The following is a 10949-nucleotide window of genomic DNA, read 5'->3' on the forward strand; positions in this document are numbered from 1 at the left end:
ATTAGGCATTGCTGTACACTATAATGCCTGCCCCTGAAATAAGAATTTATAATTTTATTCTAAGAAGGTACAGTGAAACAAAAGCAAAACAAATAAACAAACACAAAACAAAACTAAATAATATATCACGAATTAGCTTGTGCAGATGAGGCACAATAACGTTGAGCTAGTTCTATCTACAAAGAATGCAAATATTGTATTTTATAGAAAATTAAGTAAAAGTATGGTGTATTTTATTTAATCAAAGTGAATGAATAAATTTCCATTGACACCATCTTCCCCTATAAAGAAACGGAGCAACTAAGAAGAAACGAGTTGACAATAGAACAACCAATCCTTCTTCACAAAGAGAAGTCCCCCCCCCCCATAAAACATACAGAATCATCAACAATTTACAGTAAATGAGAAAAAGGAGGACCTGATTAAAGATGAGTTAATCTACGTTCATTTTTTAATTGAATTTTATCAATCATGGAACTGCTCCTGAGCAACAATGGCAAAAATTAATCACAACAAGAATGAATTTCTAAGATAGCATACTGGCAAAATTATTGTTGAAAACTCCATGCACCTGCAACTGTAGAACTACATAATTAATTTGTTTCCACAGCAATGTGGTAGAAGAATAGTAACTCTCCACAAAAGGGGATAAAGATTTAGGTTAATTATGTTTCAGCACATGAAGGTGTTAGTTGGTAAGATCAGTAGAGTAACAGTTAACTATTTGTAATATCTAGTGATGCTCCTTAACGTTCTGAGATCAAATCTTGTCTAGGCCGAATTTACAGGATGAAATCGAGCATAACGTCAGAGAAATTCATCACTTTCTTCCTGTGCGAGAAAACAAAATGGTTCGAAGTGGTAAAGTACAATTGACTAAATAACATGCAATACTTGTTCCGAATTTACTTATAGGGTCCAGTCGGAATTTACCAAGAACTGGGTGAGACAAAATCGATTACAAAACACCCTAATAATTTATGTCCAAAATTTATATATATTTCCTTAACGTTAGATGACAAGTTGGTGCTAAACATTTGAATACCGGACTAACGATATTATATTTCTTAATTCTGTTTTCAGATTCCGCCATGATCAATTTTGCCCTTCCATCTTTCATGGATTGATAGAGTAACAGTTAGTTTTACACTAGAGTTGACTCTATTGGCTCTATACGTTTCCTTGAGAAATTGGCCATGTTCTGAGAGAATGACAATAAAAAAGGAGAATGCATCTTCTTGTGGACTTGTTAGAGTTACGTGAAATTACTGACAGAAAGTAATATATAAAACAGTCTACCAGAAACAGTATATAATTTAATATCTTCTCAAATGTATTTACCATGTCTACAGCGCACTAAATGAGAGTAATTTGAAACATGTTCACTATTAGAAGCAACCAAAATATTTTTGGTAGATTCTATATGCCAACCGTTTATGCTTGTGTAATTAAGGAAATAACAATGCACTGTCGTTGTTCTAGTTTACACCGGATCATTTCATTTATGACAAAGCCGTCTTTTGTTCTGCCATAGAATATCTAGGGTCACATCTGAGTATGTTCTCCTTTTAAAGACCAGCTAATGTAATGTGAGTAAAATTTACCTAGTGGAGGCTTCCACGACTGCCTGAAAAAAATTACAGCAATGTCTACATAACTATGAAAATGTGAGTGATCTAAGGGTGAATCAATGAGGCTCTCGATCATAAGATTGTAAGCTTAATTCCATTGAGTAACACGCTTTATTTCATATTGCTTCATTGTACTCAGAGGCAAAACTGTGGTCTGAGACTAAATATATGTACAATCGGCGTCAAGTTAGGGTAGCATCGTTAATGAGTGAGGAGTAAGAACAAAACCTTTCAAGTACAGTAGCAGACTACCTTACTCTTTCTTAGCATGATTATAAATATCCTTCATGTCCTTAATTATTCTCGCACTTTGTTCCACCAATGCAACAACGTTGGCTGCTATCATTCCTTGATGATCACCCATAGCTTATTTGTTAGAACATTTTCATCGGTATTAACCTTTCATACAGTTGTATTCTTAACACTCATTCGTACATATGCTAACCGAGAATTTTAGATTGTTACACTCATTTGTAATTGATTTCAGTTTTTTTCATACTGTTATGAGTGTTGTTGATTCAATGTTATAACGATATGAGGAATCACGATGAAGTTTAAGAATTTCCAGAGATGTTTCTAGCGTGTCCTTCAAACACATTTCTGTCGTGTGATCGTTTCACTTATGTCGATATGCTTAATAGTATTTTCTTTATTAAGCGTTTATATTCTGTTGTGAAAAGGTGATTTTTCTTCAGAACTATACTGGATGCTAGCATAAATGAAGAAAATAGGACTTCACTGCACAGGATTACATTGACGGCAGCGTTCTAAGTTTGTCTTTTTGTGCTAACGTCGATTGGTTTTGTATGACAGTATTTCATCATTTGCTGCCGCCCTTCATCATTGGCCATACACAATAAAGACAAAGTTAAGAAAGCAAAGCGATGCACAAACATACTTAGAACTTTCATACAGACGACATTTGTCCATCAAACTAAAACAATATCGACAGTATTGTATACGTTAGGTCCATCATGGACTATATTATTCTTTCATTGCACAAACGTTTTATTTATTCTTCAAATAATTCTTCAAATAATTCACTTTGAGAGAAATGTGGTAACAGCTAGTTTATTTGTGTTCTTCGACGGCAAAGAAAACATTTTATGTTACTCGCTTTTCCTAACTAACATCGTTTATTCAACACCATTGCAACAGTATATGAGACGCTGTTCTCTTTCGTTCCATTCATTTAAGAAGGTGAAAGTATTGCAACTGATCTAATATATTTCACTGGACTAACTGGTCGAAAAAGGTTTTACAAAATGAAGTAATCTCTCTATTTTTCATTTTGTTATTATCAATGTTAAAATATTGATGCTAATGAAAAAAATGAAAGTTTTGTTGTAATTTCCGTTGGTGAATTTTATAGTTAACAAACCAAGAACTGATGAAGAAAATTATGAATTTTTGTATGCGATGTCACGTATTCAATAAAATCGGTGGGTCCTGGTTTGTTGACCTCTGAACAAGAAACATAACAAATTAACTCTTTATGTTCTCTCACTCTGCTCACATTAATTACGTTATTTGTTTAACCAACTTCTGTGTCTGACTATGAACTCTGCTGAACTATATTTCACTACATTACTGATTCTCATTGTATTACTGGAATATTTTTTACTGTTTTCAGTTATTTGACTACAGCCATCCTATGGTACACTCTCTAGAAGTAAAATAGATTACATTTATCCGGTAATGTCATTGTTACTTATTTTAACAGAATAGAATTTTTCAAAACACTAAGTCCACCAGGAGGAGAATATGAAATCAGAACGAAAATGGATGCAGTGCATCATGACAAATCATTTTGATCGGGACTGCAAAGGCCTTTACGTCTGACCAGCAGTGGTAAACACAAACAAGATCAATGTGTGAAATTTTGTCTTAATTCTTTCGCAATTAGAAATACATAATTATTAGACATTATTTTTGACAAGATTATATAAATAATTATAATAAATATAAATATAGTTTACAAAATATAATTTCAGGAAAAGTTGAACTTATCTTAAAAAGTTCGTGAGTAAACAGACTTTTCTGAATTATTCAGTCATTTAATGTAATGTATTGACTACTACTGGTTAGTGAGAGCACGGTCGATGTCTAATATTTCTAGCTCTAATCTTTGTCTAATTTATCAGTCATTCTAATATCTTCTGTTCGTTTCTGCATACGTCAAAACAGCCATCGACTCTGACCATCTGGAATACTTCTTTTCAAGTATATCCTAATAATTCTACGTTAATACACAAGACTACTGAAGATAGGATAACAATGGTTTGCAAAGAATAGGATATAACGGAGTAGGAGTCCTAAACAAGAAAGAGAGAAAGAGTGTGCATGTGTACGTGTGTGTAAGAGGAGAGAAAGAAAGAGAGCGGCGAGAAAAGCAAGAAATAGGCAAAGATGAGTTGCATCAATTGAAAGGATTAAAACTAGAATAAGAGTCGATATTATATAATGTTGTGGATTAATAACTACTTAGTCTTTCCTTTCAGTGACACAGAACTTACGTAAATTGGTGTGTCATAATCTCTATCCTGCCCACTTTCAATAGCTTTTCAGCTGTCACGTTACAGACAAACGAATCTGTCATAACCTTGTGTTACCTCACTAAACTAAGGAACACAGTGTTGTTGTTTTTTTTTTTTAATGATGGGTGATGAGTTTCTGTCTAGTTGTTGGCCCTCTGTTGTGCCCTACGTAATGAATGAAACAATATCCCAGCGGTAACATAATTACACAGTGGGAGAGTAACGACCAAACTGATTACATGCCAGTCGTTTGTTACATCACAAGTTCAAGATCTCATCAGAATGGAAAGTAAGCATTTTATTTTATCAATCTTTTAAATTTATAGGTTAAATATGGCGTTACGTAAAGGCTTCTTTCTAACTTAATAGTAATGCAAATGAACGCACATACTTTCAACAACAGAGTTTTGTATTTGCACAAAATTTCCTCTCAACGTTTATCTTTCCAAATAGCTTTTCCTCGAGACAAGAGAAAAAGGAGAAAAAGCAAGGACACTACAACCAGTTTTGACCTGCTTGACTGATCAAAACTTTATCGAATCGGGCTCGTGGACATCATCAAGCTTGCAACAGACGTGGAAATACCCGCTCAGTAAACAGAACGAGAAGCCAAAAAGAAGATATATACACACCCCACACACCCCACACACCTCCACACACCTCCACACACATATATATATACAATGAGCTTTTATCAGTTTTATATACGTAAATATATTATATACATATATACACACACATACACTCATATATATATATATATATATATATATATATTACAAGGAGTGCTGCATCCACCATGGCCTCTCCTCGTGCCTGTACTAGCTCCTTGTAATATGTGATCAGATCTAACAGACGAGAGAGTGGCCCGCACTTCGGACTCAATGATGATTTTGCCAAAAAATGGAATCTACAATAACACCAGAACTATAGAATTATTAGCTTGGTATGCATATCAGATTGTTTTTTTAATTTTTATTATGATCCCTATACTCTAAAAATTACAAATCTGTTATAAAAACTCATCTGGCATTTATCAAATTAATATATTGGTATCAAATTCTGGTACAAGGCCAGCAAGTTCAGGGGAGTGGGTGAGTCGATTATATCGAGCACAGCACTAAACTGATACTTATTTTATTGACCCTCGAGAGGATAAAAGGCAAAGTTGAACTCATCAGAATTTGAAATCATTTCAAATTCTGACGAGCGCAACTTTGCCTTTGCCAATGTGAAGATGAACGAAATGCCGCTAAGTAATTTTGCCCGGCGTGCTAACGATTCTTATTTCTTTATTGCCCACAAGCGGCTAAACATAGAGGGGACAAACAAGGACAGACAAAGGGATTAAGCCGATTACATCGACCCCAGTGCGTAACTGGTACTTAATTTATCGACCCCCGAAAGGATGAAAGGCAAAGTCGACCTCGGCGGAATTTGAACTTGGCGATTTTTTTTGCTTTTCATGTTTTACCGGTTTTACTGTGTCTATTGTATTTGAGCTGCATAGTCAAGTGCTGAGATAGCTTGATTAAATACTCCGTTTAGATTTCAAATCCTCGCGACGAAACGAAACTTCTACCAGGACATAAAATTACAGCGTTTATAATTTACTGTGATCCAGTCTTTTCTATGTGACTCCCTGCTTATGTTTTTACATGCAAGGTAGCTGTAACTCATGCACAAGTATGACCATCATTGACAAATTATCTTCTCCTAGATGTTAAAGAGAGTGGCTGTCAGCAATGCCCTGAAATGAAAAGTCAATAACAGTTTGCACAACACCGCAAAGATTCTCATCTGCAAACCAAGATTTCTGGCTTTGCTAGAGGTGGGGGTGGGAGCGATGTTATTTCGGCACTTCCTTCTCCTAGAAGGACGTTAAAAAAAAAAACTAGGGGTGTCTCACGACCAGCTGTTGCATGGTCATTCACTGCACTAAATTCATCTCTCCTTTGATTGATTTTGTTTTTTGTCAAGCGGAGTGTCCATCGAAAACCAACATCCTTACCCAGCAAGTTTAGTAGAGTTGTAATTTAGTCACCGACAGTCCGACTATGCTACTGTGTTACATGTTACCTTTAGCACCAAGTGTGCCCTACCATGATATAGATTCACACTCACACATACAACACATCTTTGCCTCAAAATATTGAACGCTATTTTTTTAAAACTTAGATATTTGGCCAACTGACGTCATAAATGAGGTGTAAATGCAGAAAATTTAATTAGATCTCATTACCAACCTTATTTAAACGATCTTGAGAGAATGTAATACTGTTGATTTCGATGTAAAAGGATTCAAATCCTAAAGAGAAGTGAACAAACATCCACTGGCATTCTTCCTTGCATTCTACGATCTCTGCCAATCCTCGACCATTCTAAATTGTTCAATGTTATATTTTTAGCGTAAATATTATAATCCTTTCTACTAAAGGAACAAGGACTGAAATTTTTATGGGGGAGAGGAGACTAGTGGATTATATCGATCCAAGTGTTTCACTAGTACTTAAATTATTGACCCTGAGAGGATGAAATACAAAGTCGTCCCCGGAGGGAATTTGAACTCAGAACGTAAAGACGGACGAAATGCCGCTAAGTACTTTGCCTGGCGTGCTAACGATTCTGCCGTCATTAGTGTAAATATTATATTGACTTAATGTTAAAAAAAACCCAACTCCAACCACTATGTCTTCCCACCGACTTTTCTGTATCGTAAAATATAAAGTAGATGTATGTATTTATGCCTGTATCAATGTTTGTTCCAAGTTGTAGGCTTCAATTTTGGAATTTTTCAAGGGGAAGGCCATAGGGTTATTTGACCTTTTATAATACTCGGTATAAAGGAATTGCTTAAATGCAACAAATATGAGTGAATCAACATTTCCACACCATCAGATTGTAAACATCCTTGAAAAACCATTTATCAAAATCGGCGAACTCGGATGACTGTATGTATTTTAGCTATTGATAAACACGAATAGGGACAGGAAATGCTGTTGTAATTTATGCTCATACGTCATGATGCTCTAAGTATAAGAAAATTGTTCATAGTTTCGACGTCATTTGATTGTTGTGAATCATAATTTCATTGACATCTTTATGACATTTAAAAACAGTGAAAAGATTTAGTTCGGAATGAAATACAGCACTAAGGATATAACAGTACAATCTTGCAAAATCATTAAAAAATGGCTACGAAAGGCCGAGCAAAAGAACAGAGGGAAAACGCAAGTAAAGTTATTTCGGTTTCTCTGAAAATAATCCTTTACAATCCATAAGAAAATTAGCAAACTATTAAAATGAGTTTCTTTATTTATGAAACCGTGGAGAATTGCTCTCAAATTTTTTATGGGGGAGAGGAGATTAGTCGATTATATCGATCCCAGTGTTTCACTGGTGGTTAATTTATCGACCCTGAAAGAGTGAAAGACAAATTCGTTCAACAGCTAACACAAGTTTACATTCTAATTTTTTCTAATCTTGGCACAAAGCCAGCAATTTGAGATGAGGGAGCAAGGCGATTACATTGACGCCAGTACATAACTGGTACGTTAATTTATTGACCTCGAAAAGAGGAAAGGTACAGTTCTCCTCGGCGGTATTTGAACTCAGAATGTAACATCAAATGAAATGCATTTTGTCCGGCGTGCTCTCGATTCTGCGAACCTTACAAATTTTATCTACATCTAATTAATACCGCATACCCGAAACGAGGCCAGACGCGAGCTAAACCGCTGTATATGACTATATACAAAATGGTGTGAGAACCATGTGCTGGGTGTTCCAACGTTTTATACCACGGAAAAAATTCAAATATGAATGACAAGCAGCCCAAACAAACATACATACGGTATGTGTTTTGCCAGATCGTGGACAGGCTCCGATTTATAGGCGTAAAAGGACATATTCTCACCAATTGCACCCTAAGTGTTTTAACACTTGTGTATGACATTGACTTTCAGGTGTTTTAACACCCGGCACTTTGAGAGGGTCACCACTATCGCATCGAATCACAGCCAACCAGCAAACAAACAAAAACATATATTATGTGTGTATTCGATAAAGTTTACAACACTCACACTGCTTCCAATTCATATTTAAATATATATATATATATGTGTGTGTATTTGTGTGTGTGTGTGTGTGTGTGTGTGTGTGTGTGTGCGTGTATATGTGTATAGTGAGACAGAGAAAGTAATAGTGAAAATAGGGTGTGTAAAATAATGATGATCTTTATAAATAGGTATGTTTGGAGGTGAGCATTATGCATACTAAGTACATGTACGATCAAGAGTCACGTTTGTCATATAATGGGTTGAAACACTTCGACCAAATGATATTATCCAGGTAATTTGTAGAGAAAATCTCCCTTTAGTGATGCTTGAAATCTGAAAGCAATAAACCAATGTGATAATTCTAACAAAATCGCTCAATCTCGCTTGTTTTTAGAATTTCAACAGCCTTGGAATGAATTTTGTCTACGACATGTTTAGATAATCTCAGTCGATGAAATTTTGCAAATCACTGTATTAAATATGTGAGACCATATCGTACTTGAAATCGATAGAGAGTCACTAATAATATTCTATGTTTAGTCGCCATAGATATAAACATCCTTCGCCACTTCATTATTTGTAATCATCTTTGAATCTGAACTGAACTTTATATGATTGCGAAGTAAAGTATTCTACGTACAAAGCACGCTACTTTGCGTTACTAGTCATTGTCTTCCTCTGGGTCAAGCACCCAAAAGCCGTTTTAGAATCCTCACTATAGAATTTAACCTAATCCATTATTTATTATTAAAGCTGATAGTCTTAATTGATTATCGGTCATTTTTCCTTTAAATTTCCTGATATTAGAAAATACCTCCTCAAATACTCATTCAAAATTATGTGTATTATATATATTTTCTGTCTTTATGCAGTATGAATCATTGCCAAAAGAAACTAAGTTATAATAATAGCCGTGGAATATTATCAGTATTTTATACAGCAAGCCTTTATTTATAAAGAAATCTAGTTCAATCATTACCAATAATCTCACCCCTTGGGTTAAAGTTCTGTCGCTAGAAAAGGCCGTAGTCTTTTTTTCCCATTACTGCAAATACGGGTCACGTTTCAGATATGCTAACGTGAACATCATTTCGACCACTTTCCACATCAAATCAGACCATTATTGAATATCAACTTAACATAGATTTTTCATTATTCTCACTGCATCCATCAATTTCTTGTCTTTTTTCCCCATCTCGAAAGCACATTAAAACACAGACAAGCACACAATGAGTATCTCATTTTATTTGCTTTTAACTCAATCTTCGTCTGTTAGGAATATTCATTTGTATTTATATGTGCCACATTGTTGACCCATATTTTCTTTGAGACTAGCTTCCTCTGCTTCTTACGAAGTTCAGTTTTCGTCATAAATGGCTAAAGAATTATCCCACCATAATTTTATCACATCTTTATTCTCATTACTTTTAAAGAGAAATCCGCAATGAATTCGTATAAGTTTTTAGCAAACAGCAAAAGTATGAACAAGATAAATTGAACAATAAATCGTACAAGATTTGTTAGGAACAGTGAAGCTTAGCAATAATGATGCGAAATGAGATTATGTAAAAGCAGGTAGTGAAAGGTTATAGAAAAGGGGAAATATAATAATATAATATATTTTTAAAATATCCTGACGTTAACCCATATTAGAAAGTAGAGAAATTACACACACACACACAGCCACACACACACAGACACACATACACACACACACACACACACACACACATACACACACACACACATACACACACACACAGAGAGGAAAACTCACATACACGTACACTCACATAAACATATACATATATACATATATATATATATGTGTGTGTGTGTGTGTGTATGTATTTATATGCATGTGTGAGTTGGTCTGTGCATGTGTGTGTGTGTTGATCTGTATATATATCCATATATATATATATCCATCTCTATACATGTGTGTGTGTTTGTTAGTATATATACATACATACACACGCATATACAGATGTCAGTCTGTATGTATGTACGTATATATGTATGTATGTATGTATGTATGTATGCATGTAAATCCAATGTATAATCAAGCCAAACAGGTGAGATGCTGTCGAGGTTAGAAGTTCAGGTAAAGCATCTAAAACAGATGGACGTTTATATTAAATTTGAAAGATAACTGAATGCACACTCATGTGTTTATTTGGCAAAATATATGTATGTGTGTTGGTCAATGACCTCAGAAGCACTTATCCATTGACAGAGATAAACTAACTGATATCTAGTATATTTTACAGACTTATTGCAACTTATTGTACCGAACAGGAAAAAAAAAAAAAGTAAAATCTACATCATTCGTACTGCTTCTAATAGCAATAATACATAGAGGACACATAAAAACGCACATATACATATGTACACACGTGTGCACACACACACACATTCACACGCACGCACACACAATTTAACAAAACCATTAAATTATGCCTATTTCGGTCTGATGTGATGCAGTTGATAACTTGTTGAGAACATGCAAACAAGATTATCTCAGCAAACTGTTCCCCGGCTCCGTGGTAAGAAGTTTGCTTCCCAACCACATGATTCTGGGTTCAGTCTCACTGCGTGACACATCGGGCAATTCTCCTCTACTATAGCTGACCAAAGCCTTGTGAGTGGATATCGTAGACGGAATCTGAAAGAAGCCCGTTGTATATATGTATATATATATATATATATATATATATATATAT

The sequence above is a fragment of the Octopus bimaculoides genome, chromosome 10 (assembly GCF_001194135.2).
Source record: "Octopus bimaculoides isolate UCB-OBI-ISO-001 chromosome 10, ASM119413v2, whole genome shotgun sequence".
Classification (NCBI taxonomy): Eukaryota; Metazoa; Mollusca; class Cephalopoda; order Octopoda; family Octopodidae; genus Octopus; species Octopus bimaculoides.